The sequence below is a fragment of the Ceratina calcarata genome, unplaced genomic scaffold (genome assembly GCF_001652005.2).
Source record: "Ceratina calcarata isolate Rehan_Ccalc_2016 unplaced genomic scaffold, ASM165200v1 scaffold25, whole genome shotgun sequence".
Classification (NCBI taxonomy): domain Eukaryota; kingdom Metazoa; phylum Arthropoda; class Insecta; order Hymenoptera; family Apidae; genus Ceratina; species Ceratina calcarata.
The window spans coordinates 1,293,526-1,315,828 of NW_017147017.1; the positions used below are offsets into that span (position 1 = coordinate 1,293,526).

Below are 22,303 nucleotides of genomic sequence, written 5' to 3' on the forward strand. Positions count from 1 at the left end.
TAACTTGACCCAGTTGTCTGATTTGGCCTGCATAATCGACTTCTCGACGTCGGTCGCCCCTTTAGACTCGGCTGTTTACGAACCTCTCTGGTGGCCAATCACGCGAGAAACTGCTGATTTACAGGCTTACATGAATCCGGAATACCGTAAACTTTATACTTCGCCCTGTCCAAGTGGTGGACGTCGACCGGCTCCCACGGGCGAACGTCCCGATGACATCCGCTCAAACTTTGATTATTACCGGACTTTCTACCGTCGAGGAATTACTCCAAATCGGTCTTTAACTTTCGGAATAGAATCGATTGATAAATTTATCGAATTTCTTAAATTGTTTTTCTTTCACTGCGAGCAGTGTTTCTTCGCGCTGTGATTGATGCGATGCGAGGATGTAGGGGACATAACGCGAGCGACGCAGAAGTGCATCGAGTCGGTCGTGTTTTATTAAACGACTCGCGAGCAACGACCGTAGGATCGATAAGTCGCCGAACGTCGTCATTGCGACGCGACGGTGCGTTGCCCTTTTGTCGCGCGTCACAACTTTTTTATAACCGTTCGACTTTCTTGAAAATTTCGATTAGAATAAAAATTCTGAAAAGAATAACGAGGGTTCTGGCTTCTTGAAAATTTTCAACTAGGCAGAGCTACACAATACTTTGTACGGAGATAACAAAGGCTAACGAAAGATAGGGAAGAGGTTTCTCGATTTTCACAAAGGAGGTTCGAATTGCACTGCGCGGATTCGAGAGGATTGTTCCTTTCCCCGCAAATCTTACGTAGCCATAATCATCGTGTAGAATTCTCCAAACCTGCTGGTTAGTCAAAAGTAACAAGGAAAACGTCACGATCAAATTTTAAGTAGTATCCGTGTCCCGACCAGAAGACCGTCAATTACGAACCTTGTTAGAGCAGCCACATTCAATCTCCGAACGGAATGTTCGTCTAAAGTCGTAACAGTAAAATTTGTCAAATATAAACCGGCGCTAGTCGTAAGCGAGCAGAGTCCACTTTGGGTCGAATTAATCGACTGCGAACAGCGACTTCACCTGGCTCCCGATTAAATTATGAACGCATTAGCAAATGAGCCGCTATTGCGCCTTCGGACGGACAAAGTTGGACCGGCAGAAATTGTGCGCGGAAAGAACTGTTAGCGGAATTGGTGGTCGAGCAGCGAGAGACGTTAATCATTTTTGTTCGGCTACCTTTCCTCCACCTCGAATCGGCAGTCTAGACTGCTTAAAACGTCCGTGTTAACGCGACGAAATACGCGCGCGCAATCAGAAGTCGCAGACGGGCCGAGTAATTGGATCTGTACACCTACGTACGCGCTTGTTCACGTGTGTTTGCGCGTTATATTACGGCGCGTAAACGGAAATTATGTCCCGTAATGCAACGTAACGTGGCTCGGTTCGACCCACTTCGGCCCGTTCGTTGCCAACTGCCTCCCTGTTAATTATATGTATATATATGCGATTCGTTGCGATTAATGTCGCGTTTCCCAGCCACCGCTGTCGTATTATTAAATTGTCCCCTAGCGCGGAATCAAACAAATCCAGACTCCCAAACCCGAAAACTGGCTCTGCTATTTCTATTCGTGGATCTCTAAAAAGATTCTATGAGACGTTATTCTCATTCAAACAGGGAGCTGTACGCAGTTTCTCACAATTAGTGAAAAGCTTAAGAAAGTACGATTAGTTTCCGGTCTTACGGACAAGTTCAAGGCAACAAGTTCAATGATAAAGAGAAACAAATCCTCCAAAGAGTCGGTCGTAAGCTTTATAATGAAGTAACCGGAGCAAGGCGAGACGAAGGAAAAGTTACGACAAAGAGGTGCCTCAGGGTCTGACCACGAACCACAGGCTCGATCGAGATCGGTTGACCGATAGATTTCCGGCTCGACGCTACGGTAAAGTAACGCGAGGCCGAGAATCGACCCGGTGAACCGAACTGGGGTAAGGAAATTTCGTATTAAAAAGGAGATAAAAGGAATAGCGACCGCTGAAAAAGTTTGCCGTGCAGCAAACTGGTGGAAAAATGACGAAACTACACATATTCACCGATCGGAAAACTGTAAGATAAACAAATAATTATTGATCGTCCGATAAAGGAACCGGCTTTTTTATATTAATTCCTTCACGTAAGATTTAAAAAAATCCACAGTTTACCGATTAATATGTAGGACGATGAGAAATGTAAGGAGAAAACAAGCGTCTGGAATGGCAGATGATTATTTACTTCTACTTTACAGGTAAGTTTTATTCCGACTGAGAATTCGATTCTGTTCAGGCCAATTACTCCTCACTGTTGTCGATGGCTGCGGCATTTAATTATTTCCTACCGTGAAAACAGCTTCCGAAGTCGCGAAGCTTTCAAAGCTCTCTCTCTCTCTCTCTCTCTCATTTTATCTCTCTCGTGCGCGCTCGAAGACGAATAGCTACAAGTGGAAGACGGTTTAATGGAAAACACGAACTTCGGTCTTCTTGTGTTTATTTAATGAGACGGATCACCCATCGACGATCTTGCGGCCAATTCTACCCGAGATACTGTTACATCTTTTTAATTAAATTCCGTAACATTTCTTATTCTCTCACAATCAAGGAGGAAGTAGAGGAAAAAAATTGACGGTCTCAACGTTAGGTGGAACGGTTTAAAAACCGTGACATTTGTAACGTCACGATGAAGACGGTACTCCCGTTAATGAGAAAAGACATCTAGTAAGAAAGTATTCTAGATGTACTGTAAATCTAATCCGAATGTTCGCGCAAAAAAAGATCCAATCCGCTATTTTTCTTTATCAAAGACGTGACAAGAATATCAGATTTTAGTCTGGACCTGATAAATATTGATGGAATTTATTGGGAATTGATATTTATGGATAGCAATGAGAAATCTGATCACACATCTCATGTGCATTCAGTAAACAATTTGAATGGCGACGCGATTGATGAAATTCCAAAATTCTTTAGAAGGGAAGCACCGTCAATTTACAAGTGTCTCAAGAAACAGAGAAATGGGGTCGGCAAAGCGACTAGCAACGATCGTGACAGCTGACAAGCAATTTTCATGGGTCCATGAAGGCGACTGGGAAGAAAAATCTCGCTCGTCGTCCTCCGCGCACAGCTTTCACGTTGTTCATGCACGAGTTCGCGCGACGAAGAGACAGCCACCCCCCCGGATAGCTCATTAGATTCCAGTACGAGCGAAACGGATCCTCTCCTAGGAATACGTGACTCCAGCGAAACACGACTGTATCTTTCATTCCCGTTTCGAATCATGCGCGTTTTCGTCGACTCGTTCTTTCTCATTTTTTAACCCCTCCGACCTTTGAATTTTGATGAACCTCCCTCTCTTCCATTTGCCTTTTATTAAAAACTGATTAACGATTAGAGGACTTCCTATTTAGGTTTCAGTTTTCATAAGAATCTACGATCTACTAATAAATCGGGGGCTTGAAAATGGCCGAGGACATGTTTTTTGGTAAATGTAACTGCAAACAGGTGTCTGGGTTCGTGGGCAAGAGGGACGCGATCAGAAAGGATCAAGCGATGAATCGGGGAAGGAAAATCGCGGTGAAGATCCTCGACGGATCCTCGTGGCGGTGCTCGTTCGCCGCTTTAGGAAACGTTGAAACCGTCTCGAGCCCGCGGAGATTAAACGTCCTTCCGCCCCCCCGTAATAGCGTGCTTAGATCGCACGGGAAAGATCTCGTGGAAATCTCGACGAGAACCTTTCGATTTCCCAGTTTCTCGGAAAGAACAGAGACAAGCGCGATAAGCAGTGGAAGATGTATTTCAATCGTCACGCGAATCAATTCCCATTTCAAACTGTAACAAGCGTTATTTATATAAAGCTGAGTGAACTTCGAATTCTTGCCAAAGCAACGAAAGAATTGCTAACGTTTCTCGAGGGTTCGAAGTTTCGTAATTGAACGTCGAAGTAGATTTTAATTGAAGAGAAGTTGGAATTCCGGAAGGAACATGATCGCTAAGTCAAAGTTAGCGAAAGAACTGGTACTGAACGCTAGAGTGGATGATTCTACGAAGAAAAACACTGTTAGGAACCATTCTAAATTCACTCCATGGAATTTAATGAACGAAACTTGGCGGACGGCTGCATGGATTTCTAGCTAAAACTAATCGTACAAACTAAGACGTTAAAATATTTACTCGAAAGTTAAGACAAGAATTGCGATTCGTTCAAAGCGAATGAATAAAAAATACTGGTAACAAAGTACAGGAAGCATCTCTTATCACGATTCAATTTTTCACGAACGCGTAGTAACGGCCTCTAAAAGTTCATGCGACACACGGCCCATAAAACGAGTTTACATGTTTTACGAGGCCTTCTTCCTCCGGGATTTCACGTTTTATGTCCGTCTTATTAACAATGCACTCTTCGCTTGGCATAATCGAATCATCTTCCAGCATCGACCGTTCTTTTTCGCTCCCTCGCTAGAACCATGCGTAGCTCCGGTCCTTTTGAAGCTATCCCAGGGACAATATACGCGCCCGAAAATTCCATAGACGCGAGTTTCGCCGGTATGCGCTTCAATCAGCTCGAATTTTCGACGTAATATATCCTTGGAGACTCACCTTTGACCCACTTCCGCCCACTAGACCGAGCTAATTTCGCGGGAACTTCGCCCTAGGCAACAACTTCGCGTTTCCGGATCCGCTTTCCGTCTTTCCAAGGTTTCGAACCACGATCCTTAACGAAGGCAAACGAACCAGATGCTTAAAAGCACCGGAAGGTACTCTCGATCCCGAGGAGAATGTGTTTTGATGTTCCGCGCAACTTCTACGAACAAGACTTCTATTTGCCCCGTAAACGCGGAATTGTATAACTACCTCGCAATTGTCTCTGTATTTTTAGCGACACATACTCCATTGATCACGTTTGCAAAGTATGTTTGCGACGAAACAAGGAGTCTAAAGCGTATAGCATCAAAGATTGTGAATTAAGAATAAATATTCTTGTAGTCTGACGATAACAGGAGTGGTTGGATAATGAAATTAGACAGACGTTCAGGCGTTCCAGCGTCTCGACGATGAAAATATACGGCTCGCGAGGCCTCTCCATTATTTCCGCGTCAGGCTCGAGCCGTATTAATTATCGAAGAAGATCGAACCGAAGGGGTAGCCGGCGGAGCAATATTCCCCGGAAGCGGAGGCCGGCTGGCGGCGCCTATCGAGCCGTATCGATTCCGCGTCCCTCGAATATTCGATACCTGTTCCCCGCAATATTTCGTAATGGATATTCAATATTTACGATGGTGGACAAACGAACTGGCGGCGAGCGTGGAAAAAAACTGGGATCGGCAATCTCTGAAGTTTCCCCGCGTCGATATTCGCTGCCGGGAGCTGGCGAACTATCGGCTGGCACATTGCTTCGAGAGTGCCCCATTTCGCGACCGCAAAAAAAGAGAGCTTTGATCAAGCATCTATGATTCTAACGCGAAAATTCTGTTCAAAGTATTTTTAGATTACAAAACGCTAATAGAGTCAGCTTGGAAACTAATTTTTCGCGATCGGTCAAATTAGCTCGGTACCGTCACCGTGAAACCACGAGTTCTGGTAACTTCCTGGAATCAAAGCCAGAAAACATCGCCGGAAGCGGCGTTCATAGGAACGGGGCTATTCCAGTTAGCCCGTAGTTTCGTCCGCTTAATTTGTCATCGGACCGGTGCAACGAATTCGTTTGCTCCAAGTTGTGCAACGCTGACCTCAGCAGCACACGCGCATGTACATATGTATATTCGCGTACTACACATAGTAGCAGGTACTCGCGAGGCAGCCCGCAAAGGTACAATGCGTTTGAAGCCCCGCACGAGGACCGAGGGCAGTCGAACGGCCAGAGAGAAGAGAATGAAACGATTTCCCGCGAGCCGGTGGGGGATGATTGCCGATGGTGGTGGTGGAACGTTCCGCTGCGCAACAATGCTTTGCGGCAACAATGCGCAAACAAATGATTCCGCTGTACCGACCGTAATTACTAGAGGCACACGCTCCTTTTTCCCTCCCTACCGAACTTCTACCCATACACAACCCTTTCGCCCTTCTCTTTTCCGACGCGTTCATCCCTTCGCGTTCCACCCTTCGCCATTCCGCCCCTTTCTCATTCCTCTGATTGCTAAATCAACGCACTTCCGCAACGACGATTGATCCAATCTCCCTCTTTCTCCGTTCCTCCCTCTGTGTTCGTCTACTTCTGGTTCACCGACCGAGTCTACCTTCCTCTCTCGATGCGCCGATTGGAACGAGGGCAGGAACGAGAGCCGAGCACCAATCGAGAGCGCCGGTCTTTTTGCAGGATTTTTCTTTGTGCCCCGTAATGGAGAGACCGTGCAAACGGAGACGTGGCCCGCGGGATTGTTGGCTAGTTGGTACGTTTCGAGGGCCGCTAATTCATCAACGGTCAATGTTCTATGCCGGTTTTCGGTGTTCCGGGAGAATCCCGGAGACAAGGGATCGAAAGGGTTGCGTGGACGGGTTCGTCACCGAAGGTTTTTTCGAGAAGTTTTTAATATGCTTCGCTATGCCGTTTGGAGATGTTCCAACCGGCGAGAGCCAGTTTCATTCGGTGTGAATTATATGAGGATGCAGTCACTTTGTTCTGTGCCATCAAGCAAATGAGATTCCACTGACAGTCGAGTGTTTGCACGAGTAGATAGAAGTTTGCGGAATCGCGCGTCGCGTCGCCTGTTTTCAATTTAATGAAGTGCTCCGAAATGAAATCACGAGTAAATTAATTAGGATCATAAATGATTAAAAATTTGTCGTTGCCAAAAATAATCTCAATAAACTTTGCGTTCATCCATGCGTCTTGAAACTCGATAATAGATCATCTAGCCTCGAGATACAAGGATGAACCGTAGTTCCAACGCAAAAACAACACAGGTATCCCAAGACGATGCACTTTACCGAAAGGTTGATCCAGAAACCGGAGTTCTCACGCCGCAACACACCGCACGCCGATTAAACAGCGCAAACACGTCGGAGTTCGCTCGTTCCCGGGTGGAAAAAGCCCACGGGGTCGTGCAGGGTCAACAACGAAGCTTTCCCGAAACGCATCGCACCGTGAATCGGCCGAGAGTCCCCGGTAATCCTTCAGCTCGGGAGCATAACTTCCGCAACCTGGGTCTCCCAGGACGGAGTACACGAGTACAAAGTCTCTCGAATCGGGGCTCGTGTCTCTCCGTCTCGAAACGCGAGGCGGAAGAGCTCAGAAACGATATAACCGGTAAGAGATGGCTTAATAACGGCACCGGCACACGTGAATCCGAGCAGAAAAGCCAAATAGCGACGGCTTTGAAGCGAGTTCGAGGTCACACGATCTTGCACCTTAATACGTTTTAATAACAGCTTCGTGAAATTGGTCATGAAATGCTGTGTGTACTAGTTTACGCGACTGAATGATCATTTATGCGATAATATATATAATTACTTTCTAACAATACATTTTTTCATACAAAATGATTCTATTTAATCATAATGAATCATTTTGCGAATGTTTAACGTTAATAATGAATTGATTAAACATCGAGATTGTTTGAAATCTCGTAGCGGGCAATGCCATCGCTAGGAAGGAGGTGTTTGCGAACGAGAAGGGAAGGATACGCAGACGTTCATGCGACGCCTGACACCGAGGCAATATTGAAGCAATAATCTTGGCTTCCTTCCTCTTTCTCGTCGCGGCGCGTTACTACATGAAGATATTAAACTTACTTGCAGCCTGTGGCGCCCGTTGGTGAACGTACGTGTGCGCACTTATCGTCGTGTTTCATTCCACGCCCCTCGCCCGCACCGCTAAATAGCCTCGGGGGTGGATATCGCCGTCCGCGCCTGGAATCGATGAATAATAAAATTATACTTCTGCTATTCCTTTGTATACATGTTGAAAGAACCAGAGAATCAGAACATCGCGATAGTGTTACTGAATAATTTACATAAATGAAAAGTAGTATTGCTGCAAATGATTTGAAAGAGTAGTATTGCTGCAAATGATTTTTCCTGCTCACGTGGAATATCTGATGATCTAATTTTTTCAATTTTTCACAAAAAATTATTGACCAATCGTAAAACGTAGAAAACGTAATGCCAGGAAAATATAAAGAAAGGATACGGACACTTAAGGGGAGAAGTACCTTGCACCAAAGTGTACAATGGGAGATGCGAAGGAGGCTACAGAGCGAAACATAAAGGAACCCTGATAAAGAATCATCGGGGAAAAGAATATTCCGCGTGCTCAGTCAACGTCTCTTTCAGAAATGTTCGAATGCTAGAATGCGAGGAATGAAAAACTTCTATACTGCACAATAAGGATCTATCCGAGTATAAATTCTTTCACAGTTTTCTTATACTGAATCCGACGCATCGACGAGATGCTTTCTCTTCGTCACTTTTACAATCCAATTTGCAAATATTTCACAAAACACGTACGTAAAGTATTCCAATACTGTTGTTATCTAGTTTTGAGTTATAGAGTGTGAGTCAGCTTCTTATGGGAGATGCTAATCGACCCCGGGAGTGAGGAATGCGAAAATTAGCACGGCTAGACACGATCCAGCAATTGCAGCTTCGGAGCAAGCCAGGGAGTCGAAATATCAAGGAAATCCGGAGTCGGCTGAAGCGGAGTCGAGGCGATTAGGCGGCATCGGGGGCTTGTCCGCATTTCCATGCACCATTGTCGCGGTCGGAACTGCTCCACAGTTGGCACACGCCGCGCCGCGGCCGTGCTACGGCGTTATATACAAGTCAGAGCCAAGTGGGCCGAGAATTTAAGGCCCGATAAAGTTAGTCGGCTTTAACCCCCGCGTCTCGGATCCAAAACCCGCCCGGAATACTAAGGGTACAACCCGTCTCCATGCATACGGAATAATAACAGACGCTTCTCGCTCGAAACCTCGGGGCTGGTACGCAATTTTTGGCTGTTGGCTCTATCCGCGAATAATTTTTCGAAAATCGTTCCCCGCCTCCTCTCTTCCCCGTGCGGTGAAATTCCGCGAGAGACTTTGCCTTCGTTCTACGGCCAAATGCGGCCCAGTTCCGCATGCAAAACCGCGAATATCGATGCCATGAATTTTCAGTGGCCTCTTCCTACCCCGAAGAGATCATTTACCCCCCAGCGTAAATTTTGAATGAGAGATCCAACGATGCGCCGAAATGGCGTTTCGCTGTCTCGCTAGAGCCTCTCTATTATATGCTCGATTTACTCCTCTTCCTCATCTCTTCGTATCTATTCAATGCAGATAACATTACTGAAAAGAAACTTACTCCTTTTTAAATAATCGTTACTTCATTTATTTTTAGAGTAAGTTCATGAATTCCGTTGGGTACGAGTATCAGAATTCTCATCGACACTTTCGAGTCCAAGCGAGTGGACGCTCGATGACGTCGTTCCGGGTAATGCACTCTTGACGTTTCCGGCCGTTTTCGACGGTCCATTAACGTGTCACGTTCGGCGTCTATTCGATTGCTCGTAGGAAATTCCGTCGACCCAGAATCTGGGCTGGCTCGCGTGACCCACATGCTGCCAGGAAGGACTCTCAAGAATGCGTGAGCGATAGCCCGCGGAAAGGGTACGAAGAATATATATTGGAGTACTCTGATTTCTCCGTGGTGTCATCGAGATTACCTCTTTCCACTTTGACCCACCCACTGGAAAGTCGATTTTCATTTAGACATTCCTTATTTCCGACGCCAGCAAATTGAATCCCGAACATCGATATTTTATGCATCAGTTTCATATCTCATAAAGAAAGAACGCGTGCTTCTTTTTCGCGATAGTGAAATACTAGTCTGTGCACACATCTACATTCTTCACAGTTCGGGTGTTTACACAAGCATATGAAAAAGTTAAGAAGTGAAATGTGATAAAAGAGTGCGAGGGAACGGAGGGGTTTTTAATAAAGTCTGTGACACGTCGCGGAAGGAGTAGCTAAGGAGGACGACACGTAACGTGACGTCGCGTCGGCGGGTGTTGCGAGCTATCGGTGGCCATTATCGTTAACACGTCCGCGCGTGGAGCGCCGACAGCGATTCGATTACTCGTGGGAAATTCCAACGACCCAGAAATCGTATTGACAAGCCTCGCGTGACCCCGATGCAAGATGGCGAATAAGACGAGCGAACGCGTGCAGGAATTCGTGAGCGATCTCGCGGCGGCGAAAGAATATGTCGAACTGGTTACTGTGATTTCCCACGTGTCACCGCGCGGACCCCGCTTCGTCAGCCGGAATTTTCCGAATTCGATTCCCGAGCCCATCTTCGCCTCGGGGAGCGCGTTGTATCGAGCGGACGTCTCAGCCGCTGGAAATCGCGCGAATCTCCAGCGGAATTTCCTTTACCTCGGTTAGACTTCGATTTCGCAACGGGATCCGTGGTTCGGAACAACCTATGCCGAATAGACCTATCGACCGAAGCAACTTTATCAGGAAAAGTTACAAAGTACGCGTGATAAAAAAATGTCACGTGCTTATTTATGCATCGTGTAACTATTTAAAGCGTGTTCCTGAATTATACGGATAGAAGATGTATCGATATGATAGTCTGATTTGCATTTTTCAGCGAGAAACGTGCGTCCTTCTTACGCGCCCCGTAGACGGTATAATGGGCAAAAAATTGTACTTAGTTCATGGCGGTGGTCTAATGAGATTTTGAATTATGTTATAGTTGCACCACACTCCTCGCGCGAGCGTCCGCTTCCTCCCGATTCATCACCCCATCCTTCCTCTTACTACCCTCGCACGGCTCTCGTAATTATACGCGACCAGATTACCGTGAAACACGGTCCAACTGCTTGGAGTCTCGAAAAAATTCTAAGCGCAATTCCTTCCTAGCAATTTATAAGTGCGCGACAGGAGACACTTTAAAAAAGTAACAGAAGTTCATGAAGCAATTTTCCGTGCATCCCGTAACCAGCGATAAATCAACGCAGCAAGTGGAACGAGACGGTGCTAGTCAGACGGTCGTATACAAAATCACGTTAGCCAAGGAAATGATTGCACGCGCTTATTAATCCGCCGGGAAGAAAATTAATTTGAGAAACGCATCGATCAAACTTCGAAAACGTGGCAAAACCTTTCCCGAAGTCGACCGACCCCGATAGATTTCGCTAATTAATTTAACTTTCACAGTTTTCCAACGGGCGAGGATAAAGGTGGGCGGAGCTGCTCGGCGGGGGAACTTCCGGGCACCGATTTACGGCGCGGCGTGTTCGCGCCACCCCGACACGGGGGTGGCTCGATCGCGGCCAACTTCGACCATTTCTTCTGCCCTAAAACACCCCTACGATCTCTTTCAACCGTCGCCCGTGTATCCGGCCGCTGGAAGAGATGCCCTCCCGGTTATTCCGCGCAGAAGTTCCGGCAACTTTTCGCCGCATTGTTGTGGCGGCCAGGATGTACAACTTGGCAGCAGCTATGTAAAAGGGGGGCGAGAAGAAAGTAGCTGCGTGCGGGGGTTGGTGACCGGCGCCGATATACAATATGCGTACGAGGCATCCCTCGGCCGACGTGAAAGCGCCCGGTAACTTTCGAACTCCCGGGGAGGGAAACAAAAGAGCAAGGGGTAGATGTATAGCTGGAAAAGAAGCCGATGTAGCAGGAACGCGATAGAGCGCGGTGATTTATCGGTACCGGGGCGATTCCTTGGGATTTGTAGAGATTATCGAGGAGCCTTGTTATTCCAGAGCCACCGAAAATGTTTTGCTACGATTTAATGGCTATTTGGAAAACTAATAACCTAGAGAGATTAAAGTTCATATATATACTTGATACTCCCAGGAATTTTAATATCAATTCTTTCCACTCGTAATATCAAACATTCCTCTCGAGTTCCGTTAAGTACATAAGGGAAATAATTGTAATCCTTGCAAATTTACTTTTCGATAATAAAAATTGACCGTGGAAATTCGGAGGCGACAATCAAACTGCCATTGCGGTGGCGATTAAATAAAACAGAAGGGGTCATTAAAAAGTCGAGCCCGTAATCCAATAATAAATTTGACCGGTAACTACCCGGTCGACTGAAATAAAAAAGGAAAGGAAAATTAACGCTCGCGAAACGTACGAGCAGCGTTCTCCTTGCCTGGGAGCGTCTTTAACGCGCATTACTTCCCGTAAGTTACAGCCCGATAAATTCTGTCGCGGCGCCGTCGGTGGGGAAAAAATTTTGCCAAGCATCTCCGAAGAATTACCAGCTGCCTTAAATCATACAAGCAGAACTAGAAGACTGAACAGGCAAGCGTCCATCGAACAGAGTCAAAAGGATGGTTTATTTCATAGAAACATTGAATACGAGGAATGCTATAGAAAATGTAACACGGCGCAAGAGATGGAACACTTCCTAAAAGACGAATGAGAAAGCCACACTTGTGCCACTGTCGTTTCTTTTCCTCTTACGAGATAAGCGTTTCGTTAATTGCTCCACTATTTACACTCGCTCTCTCCCTTTTCCTCCGCCAGTCGAGTCTTCATTACGTCGCGCACGGGGGCTTGTTAATTAATTCCCAGGTGAACGAACCCACCCACCTCTCGGTGACATTAATGCCTTCTCCACAGAGCTCGACTGCCTTCACGCAGGCAAATCTTGTTTCGAGAGTCTCACCTTGGCCAATTGTTATACAAAAATCGATAAACGCAGTAATAAGGACAGCGTGTCCCTTAACGACGAACGTACTTCTCATATAAATTCGATTGTTGCGATAAATTAATCCAATTAATTCCAGCATCTTGTGAATAGGAATCAAAGTTTGCTCTTAGTCAGTTAATTAAATAAATTGACTTGCACATAATTCGAATCTCACGATAATTGAATAAACGTGTACGTTTTCGAGAGTGGTACAAGAAAGTCAAGTATGACTGGAGTTTCGTGAGAGAATCAATATCGTTAGAGGGTTGAAAATATTGGCAGTGAGCTTCGGATCTTTATTTAATAGAGGCAGTTGGCGTATTTCGGTTGTTCCGTCATGCGTCGCGAAGATACGACCGCGGACTGCCAGTTAATTCTCAGAAGACGTTCGATTTCTGGGAAATTTTATACCGTGAGGAGACGCTCGAAGTCTGATAAAAGTGTTTCGTACACACGTATTCGTAATCGGAAATACAATCAAAACGCAAATCCCATATACGATGTAACGAACTCTTTTACACGGGTTTATTCATATGTCTATTTTTTCTCCTTTTTTTTTTGACAAAAGATATACAGCGTAGCAATAACTTTGTCCGACTGAAATATCTGCTGATATTAAAAAATGTGGTTCGTAAAAGTTGCGCGGTATCAAGGGGGCACCTCTCTGGCAATAACTTGTTTCAAAATGGAACGCGGTGCGCGTTTGTTTTTTATGCCCGCTGCGCTAGCAAATACTATAGATAGTTTATGACTTTATTGTGCCTGGGTGAATCGGAGGTACAGTTATTTTTTCAACATCAATATTTTTATTGGAATCGAATGCAAAGATTATTTGCAATTTTCGTCCAGGTATTTACAATTCACTCTAAAAGTGAAGTGAACAAGATGGAAACCCGATTTCAGAATCTATGGTTATGAATAAGAACAGTCGGATTAAAGGGAACGGAAGTGTTCCGCGTCTCCCTTTTTCTGTCGCCATTCTGGCTGTCAAGGGATGATATACTAGCTTCGTTAACGAGCTGCCATCTGTCGCCACGTATCTCCTTCAGCAAAAAAGCTGCAGACGATAGCTCCCGTGTTCGAGGGGTTAATCGCGATACTATGATTCCTCCTAGCTAGGTTTAACAACGCAGGCGAGGTAAAAAGAGAAGAGAGGCTCCATCGCAGGTTCAGCGGCGCGTTTCGTATTCGGTGGTCTTATTGCATGAAAAAAATGAGGAAGCATCGCGAAGGAAATTAACTTGAATAAAATCGTGGGACACGTCTCCGGAGGAGAATAACCGGAAGGAAACGTGTCCCCGAGCCACTTCGAGGGTAATTTCACCCGAATCGCAGGGGCGAGTTTCTTAAGTGTGACGCGAAAGCCAGCTACTCGAGTTCACCGAGTAAAACCGACGCCCTTCGTTACGCGGCTGCTCTCGCGAGGGGTTCGCGTCAAAAATTCCTATTAACCCGAACTGGATGGGGCCGGAATTAGGATTGCAGTCGGAGTGAACTTGTCTCCACTCCAGGCTTTTTTCGTCTGGCGAAATTTCGACAGCGGATGTCGATATTTCGAATGCAGGAAGGTTCGAGGATTGGTCTTCGGTAATAATGCATCATCCATTTGCTGTTCTCGCAGCCGAATGGAATTATCGTGTATAATAGCGAGGAGTAATGGAATGCAACGTTGAGGGGATTATCTCGTTTTCGGTGTACGAACTTATAAAAAAATTTGGTATTTTTTCAACGGTAACATTAATTCAATCGATCACCAAAAAGCTACGTGTCAACGTTCGGAAATATTGGAGCCAAGACCAAAGGACGTATCTTATGGGAAATGAATGAAAAAGTGTTCAACTAAAATGCATCTAAACCTTGGTTTGGCATTTAACTCAGCCAGCCAATTCCCAGAAACGATCTTCGATCGATCGGGTTCAAATCGAATTCGATCCGGAATTCGGCTAATCCTAGACCGTAAAACCGGACGAATGCAAATTAGTTTCACGGCTGAGATCCAGGAACTAAAACCGAACGAATTTCATCCCAACGGTACGTCGCCCATAAAAAAGAGAGGACCCAATGGAAGCGTATAACCGATTAGTTTAATATTTTTGCAAAGCTAAATAACTATTCCAGAGGATAAAGGCATAAATCCTTGATATTGGTACGGTTCGTCAAACTTCTCTAATAAAAATAACAAGGCTGTTACGTGGAATCTGTGTAGGAGGTGTATGATACGCGACGAGAAGGAAAGGATAGCAAGGACGATAGCAACAGTAGGATCGGTCGTAGAGAAGAACAATAACGGTGAAAGCACGCCGGGAACGCGGCCAAAAGGCAAAAATGTCGGATACGCGCGAGCAGAACCAGCTTTTTTCCCCCGTCGCTGTTGCTTGCCACGTCGCGTCGCGTCCTACCGTCCACGTGTACACGCGGCTCGATGGATCCTGCCTTTTTGTTGTCCTCCTTTCATTCGTTCTTGTTGTTCCGCGAATCGTGGGACATCGGATGGGGTGGGTAGGTCTCGTTGTGAAAGCGCGAATTCGGGAAACTCGCGGATCGATGAGCTTCGGAAATACCAGCGAACTGATTCGTGTTAATTTACGCTTCACCGAAGTACGATACAAGCATACGAAAGCTCCATGAAATTCTATGTGTTGCGGATTGATAATAATAGAGCAATATGGTCCTTGAGGAACGCCGGTGTTACATACAGAATATATGTAAGTAGTATAAACAGGCATTTGTCAGACGTACGACGATGCTACTTAAACGAGAGACGCATTTCTTCAAATATCTCGAATTCTTTTCTCTCACGAACGAAACGACTTCCTGCAAAATGGTGTTGACAATCGGCGACCATCGCGCACACCGTAACGGTTTTACGTCACGGTATAAATTCGCGTTTATTTTATCGCGTCTTCGGAAACGGCGTCGTGAAATCGCAAGAGTTTATTGATACAGCGCTCCGCGAAACGCCTCGGGCTCTCGGAATTAACAGCACTGAAAACGAGCTGCCACGGTACTTCCACGTAACATCATCGGGTCCAACTTCGCGAAGTTCGCTTACTGGTTTATCTGGTATTATTCTATCCGTTACACGACACGGGGTAAATGAACAGGTTTGCGGCGATGCACCGTGGCATGAATTAGATACACCGGACTAAGTTATAGCGGGCCGAGACTTGAAACGTTACGTGTCCAATTAATGTCTCGCAACTATGTCGGTTCGAAGATCTGTATAAATAAATTCCACTTGATAAACGAAACTGATCCACCTTTCTTCAAATAAACACTGAAGTTTTAATGTGTTATTTCTTGACGTGCAACTTTAAACAGCTTATATAAATAATTTTTATATTAACGTCTGGCGCATTCGGTACTGAATCTTTCAGAGACGGAAGCTTGGTAAAAATGTTCTATTTACGTGAGTTCCCATAATATTAAAACGCGACGGAACACGATATTAAAAATCGCATCGTTCAAAACGTGCCTAAAGCCGGACACGGAAGCTCGCAATATGAAAATCGCGGTACCAGCTTTGTGTCCGCTGTTCCCCGTGCGTGTTTCACAAAGGGGCATGTATCAGCGCTTGTGCGAGCACGGTAATCCGGTTTGCCGATAGCGGTATCGGATAACAAGCTTTCCTCGCCCCAACGCAACGCCTGTAACTCTGAAATGTTGTGCCCGTCGATTCATTAAGCAGACACAAGGCCGGAGTCCTATGGTGTTCCATAACTCGAGTATAATTTTTAATCCTACCCATTATGAACATCGCTATAGACGGAGATCCTCGTCTGGTAGATTTGATCTTAACGTAATTCATCGTTAACGAGAAGTATTTACCACGGTCATTGTTAATTTACAATTCAATATTCGAATACTCGCGTTTCGCTTCTACTCTCGTCCCAATTTGTTCTCAACGCCTTCGCCTTGGTATCTGGCAATTTTTCCACGGATCTTGTCTGCCCGGAGAGAAATGGCGACACGCGTGCGACAATTAATCCTGGTATCATCTCGTCTAGCGATCCCATTTCTTTTCTGGGTACTTCCTCGCAGCCTGCGGCCCGTCTCCTTTTATCCCGATGGACACCGTAACGAGCCATCCTCGGAGGTAATAAATCGTCATTATATCCAGCGAGAGTAACCGGTCGTTCGTTAACGAACCTGCCAGCCCCCGAGACACAATGCCGGACATCGGTGGTCGCTACGACTGAATTACCCGCTCGTTGCGTAAGCAACAAGTGCTCATTATACGTTTATTGCGCGCGGAATGGGACGTTACGGGTGGATCAGGTGCCGCGTGATTGCTCGTGAAACGATACTCTTTGTAATAAAAACGATTTGGCTCCCGTCGACGTTATTTACGACAAAAGGTTTCCTATAAAAAGTTGAAAAATACCTGAGAATTCTTATAGACTCAAGATTTATGCGCCTTCCCTTATCAATCCATTCCGTAATATGAAAATGTGTGTCCGAATTCTGCATAAATAGATTGGTGGGTGTATAAGAGAAATTGCGAGAGAGATATATCGTTGGCGGAGAGATGGACGTCGCGAAGCGCGACCGTGGCAGAAATTTGAGAATGAAAAATGCCAGGATAAAAAACAGCAGGGTCAGGGATGAGATACCCGGGGCTGGATAACCGTGTTCCTTCTGTATACCGCGAGCGTTAATGTATTGAAATGCATGTACATTTTGGGAGCGCGACGCCGCCGCGCCGCGCCGGTTGTCCACCGTTGAAAGCAAGAAACGCTACCACACCCAGAGAATTATTCATCCAGGTTAGCTTCTGCTTTTGAATATTTTTCATAAATATTCCACTTCACGATCGTCGTTTAATAACCTTTATACGGCACGTTCGAAGTTGATTTACGAGGCTATCGAAATTCAATTTGCGTGTCCAATTTTTATAGCCGTAAACTTAAAATTATATCTTTAATTAAAGAAATTATTCGATTGTGAATAACTGTTATAAAAAAGATCGAGTGTCGACTAGGAAATTGATTTATATTTCCAGGATAAATTAAGAGACATAAACCTCGCTTAACAGCGGAAGGAAACGGAGAGAGAAGAGTGTTCGTATAATTTATAAGGTTACGTTTACGAGCAAATGAAGCTGTTAATGGTTGTCGTTTATTGCCATCAACCGGACAGTACGACACTGAGGGCGATCCCGAAGGAGGGTACCAACTCTTCCATCTCGACTATTTTAGTCACGATAACAATTACACCACCGGAGGAAAAGAATCAGACAAACGTACGCCATCGATCTGTTTTCCCTGACGTCGCCTAAGCGTTCCTATTACGTCAGTAGTTCTATTACCCTCCACGAGATATCGACCGGGCGAGATAATATAGTGGATCCTGTTTTTACTACCTAGCACTCTTTCTATTTTCAGCTTCTCAACTGTACGCTTCGCCATTTCTATTTTCATTTAATTATTTATTATTCGAACCACGATTATAAAAATATACACTGAAGAAATTTGTAATGAATAAATAAATTGTCAAATCCATTATGCGAATTACTAATCCAACTTTTAGTTGATTTTCAATTTTCTTGCGCATGGCAGTGGCTTGAACGAGAAGTTATTTAAATAACATGAAAATTGTAAGCAGTAAAAATAGCAACGGTTGCTTCTTTATTCGTCTGTTATTCACGTATTCACCGGCGAAGTTAAATCCGCCTTAAACCAGCCACCCCGAGTCCTCCGATCGAGCGGAAAATCATGGCAATGCATCGAATCGATGCCCGCCGCGTGCTATTGTGTCGTCGCGAAAAGTTTGCGCTCACGAGCCACGAAATCTTCTAAAAGTCTCGTTTCTTTCTCTTTCCGCACCGACTGATACGAGCTTCGCTGTCGTTCCCAAGCCGGATAACTGTCAAATATCCTCTCGAAACTGGAAATCGGATATTTCCTTTAATATCCTTGAAAAAATTATCCTCCTCGCTGAGTCTGCTTATTCTCCGCTGCATTTCTAACGGACCTCCACAAACTCGTTGCAATAACACGAGTTTTTAAGGACGATATTATTAGAATACGAAATAACTAGTCGCGCAACATAAACTTTTTCCTGGAAAAAGAAATACACCGAATGAGAGAGACGGAAGCCACGGCCATCAAACGAAAAATTTACTTCAACCGATAAGAAAGTTCTGGCAGAAGTTAATTCCAGGAAAGTTGGAGGCAAGACCGCGTGTTTGGACGCGTGTTACCATCGAGTAGACGCGTCGAAAACAAAGCCCCGAAAACGAACCCCTGGCGGTGGGAGGCGACGGTTCTCGCCTGTGAAGAATCAGTTTTCGTCGCGACACTACGAACTTTTCGCGCGTACCTCGGTGGCAGAGTAAGAAAAGTTTCGAATCTGTTGGCGAATCCTCTAGCCGGATGTTCCGGCCGCGAAATGGCTTTTCGGGGTTCGTGGAAAAGAAAAGTCTCCCTCTCGAGTAACGAGATATTGTCCTCGGCTACGCGCGATAGTTCCTGGCAAGTCGAGTTCCTTCGGATCTTAATGCTGCCCTGTCTTTAGGACGATTGTGCGGGAAAGGAAGAAAAAAAAAATAGATCCCGTGGTTACAACTACGATTGCCGTTGGAAACTTTCCAACCTGGGCTTTAAGCCGTCCGAGCTTCGCGGATTATCAAGATGTGAGCGCAGCGAAATCTTGCGAGATCATTTTCAAATTGGTCGTACTGTCATCGTAAAACGATCTGTGCATTTAATTCTGATTAGACGACAGTCATTTGAGCAGAACAGCTGATTACGAACTTTATGAAAAAAATCGACTAGCGGAGAAATGCGACAAATTGCTCTCGGGAATGAAAGTAGAAGTCGGGCAAAAAGCATCGCGGAGATGGCTGTTCCGGTCCGTTTCGACCGCGAACAAGCTCACCCGGAAAATGGTAATTCGCGCAAAATAATGAGGGAGAAAGCCGAGGGACGGGACGTCTGCTCGGGCGCCGGCGGCAAGAAGGCAGAGTAAAGTCCGAGATCGATGGAAGGCGGGGAAAGGGTCCGAAGAAGAATAAAACTGAGATTCAACGACGAGACGAGAGAGAATTCGATTTGCTCTCGGTTGGCCAAAGTTTGCAAAATCATTGACGAGATTACGAGGATTCTCGCGGCACGAAATGAACAGAGTCGAGAGACAGAAGAAGTGCAGACTTAATTCGTGTGGTGGTGATCGCCGCGACTTTATTCCCGACGTCTCGCTACTTTTCCTTCGGGCGTCCGGTTCCCAATGGCACCGGCGAATAAAATATGCGTTTTAATTTGCAATTTAATTGGAACGTCCCCGGGCGGCCTCGAGGAGGCGACCACTTCATAGCATCTCGCGTTTTTCTGCTCGACCGTATCGACGCGGCTGCCCGCTAATTTCCCAGCACGCGAATTACGAAAGCGGACACGGGGCCTCCGGGCGTTTACCAGCAACTTTCGCAGAGAATCGTGACAGTGAAATTCAGATGAGAAAAGTTTATAAAATTTCTACCATGCGACGCCGGGCAATCGTGGTTACAATTCCTGTTACGAAAACGGGCTGGTTTACGTTAGCTTCGAAAGTGGATCGACTAATCGTGTGTCACGCAACGAGTATAGTAATTGCAAGGATTAGGTTCCGTTCGAAAGAATTGTCCAGGGATTTCCGGAAAGCCCTGGTTAACTAAGGTATTAAGAGTACAAGTGTCCGAGAATCCCGGAAACCGTTGAGATCCTCTTCGACATATTATTCATTCTTTAGAACAAAATATACTATTTATGCGATTTATGAAAAGAAAATGTGAATCAAGTGAGATTACTAATCGTCTCCTAAATCCACACAGGCTCGACATCTACCGACAGTGTTGTATCGTTCGCGGGCCAACAAGCCGTCACGATCATTTTCCAGGGAAGAACTCATAAAGAAAGTGTCGTTAACCCTGCACGGGAGCAGATACGTACGTCCAGAAACTTTCCAGTTACACGGTTCCCCCCGAAATTACGACCGTTTTACGTTGTTCGAACTGTCTGACAACATTTTTCATTCCGGCGGAGACTTTTAACGGGGTATATCGCGGTTGACCATTGACTACGTTCGCGATAACTCTCTCCCTCCGGTGCTGGAAGAGTGACAGTTTGGCGACAGTCTCGCGACGCTATAACGGGACGTGACGCTCTACGTGCCAACGATTCCTCCGTGGAGTCGCATCCCCGTCGTTTCGATTATCTGCTGTGCTGACAGGCAAAAAAGTTAAAACGGGATTAAAACTTGAATCGTAAAATTTGGAAAACTCGTTACGCGCTTCCGTGCGTCTAATTAAGCGTCAGCTTATAATTCGAATGTGGGATTCGCGGTTTAATAACAGGACGCGGGCGTAGCCGAGGGTGTCTTTTACTTTTCGCGGTTACGAGGACACAACCGGCGCGGTGTGGCGCGGTTGTAAGCCGCGCGAAATAGTTTAGGTGAGGGTTACGGGGCAAGTTAATGGTCAGCCTATACGCGCAACATTTCACCCGGCAAGCCCTAACAGGTGGCAGTACAATTAAACCGCGTTACGGTTATGTCAGTTACGTTATTTCTCCAACGATCGTTCGCGTACTTCGCCATCCGGGACGGTCTAGATTTTACTCGTTTTGCGCTCGTAAAACCCAGAAACGTCTCTACTCCGGAGCCCGGCAATTTATGCCAGATCCGTAAGATTTGTCCCAGCATTTAGTGCAACATCATTCTGTTTCTCTGACCGTCTTTTACATTCTGTTAACGTGCGAGGGTTGACAATTGAAACGAGACAATATATAAACGACGGTGGGTCCAACAATTAATCAAATAAATTAGGAACGACGAATGATTTGGCACTCGCGTGGCTCAAACGCAACGAAGTTCTCGTAAATTTCCTAAATTCGAAGTCTCTCAAGTCGGCCGTAGTTGCCCTTTTACCATCTCGCGTAAATCCCCGCAAGGTTAAATATTTCGTGAGCAATCTTATTTGTACAGCTCGTGGGAGTATTTACGCGTTAGACTTCGAACTAAAAAATGGTTACCTAGATTTCCGGATTTCGTTGCCCGGAAACGAGCATGATAACGACGGTGATCGATATTAGCTCCGGATATCGGAATCAGCGAGGATCGCTTTTAAAACAAAAGCAATTTCAGCTTTTAGCTACGGCTCCAAGAACCGTGAATTAAAACGAGGGAGGAAAAAAGAACCAATGACGGATGAAATTGACGTTGAATCGCGTGCATATCTCTACGGCCCGTATGCTGACACAGTTTTTCACGCGCGAAACAATTTCCAGTGTCCTATGTGTATGTAAGCGCATTTAACCGATAATCTGGCATAAAATGCACTCTACGATTCGTCGCTTGTTCCATCATCCATAACGTGCGTATCAATGCCGGCTGGACGATTAAAAATCTCGAGTTGGAATTATTGTCAATGCAACCGACCCGATGAACACGCATTAAGGGCATTGTTACATCAGTATCAGTTTTTAACCTTCTCTATTATCTGAGAAAATCTTCGGTGTTCCGGTACTTGCATTAAATTTATGTTAACGCTTTGAGCGGTAATCTCATTGGGAAAACCCAACGAACCGTCCGAAAACACGGACCCTAATCGTTGCGAGCATTAACGACAGCAGTGAGCGTGATAAAACGTGCCCGAAGCGGTGCGACTAAGCGGACACAAGCGCGCATCTTTATAGTCCCGCGGT

General features: G+C 45.6%; 1 protein-coding gene across 1 annotated transcript in view; it reads right to left on the bottom strand.

Annotated features, from left to right (window-relative positions):
• Positions 1 to 22,303, bottom strand: part of sfl (N-deacetylase and N-sulfotransferase sfl) — a 179,553-nt gene that overhangs the window by 109,006 nt on the left and 48,244 nt on the right. The window contains exon 4 of the mRNA XM_018021039.2: positions 7,722 to 7,838. The gene's annotated coding sequence lies outside the window, so the exon portion shown is untranslated. The remainder of the gene's footprint in view (positions 1 to 7,721; positions 7,839 to 22,303) is intronic.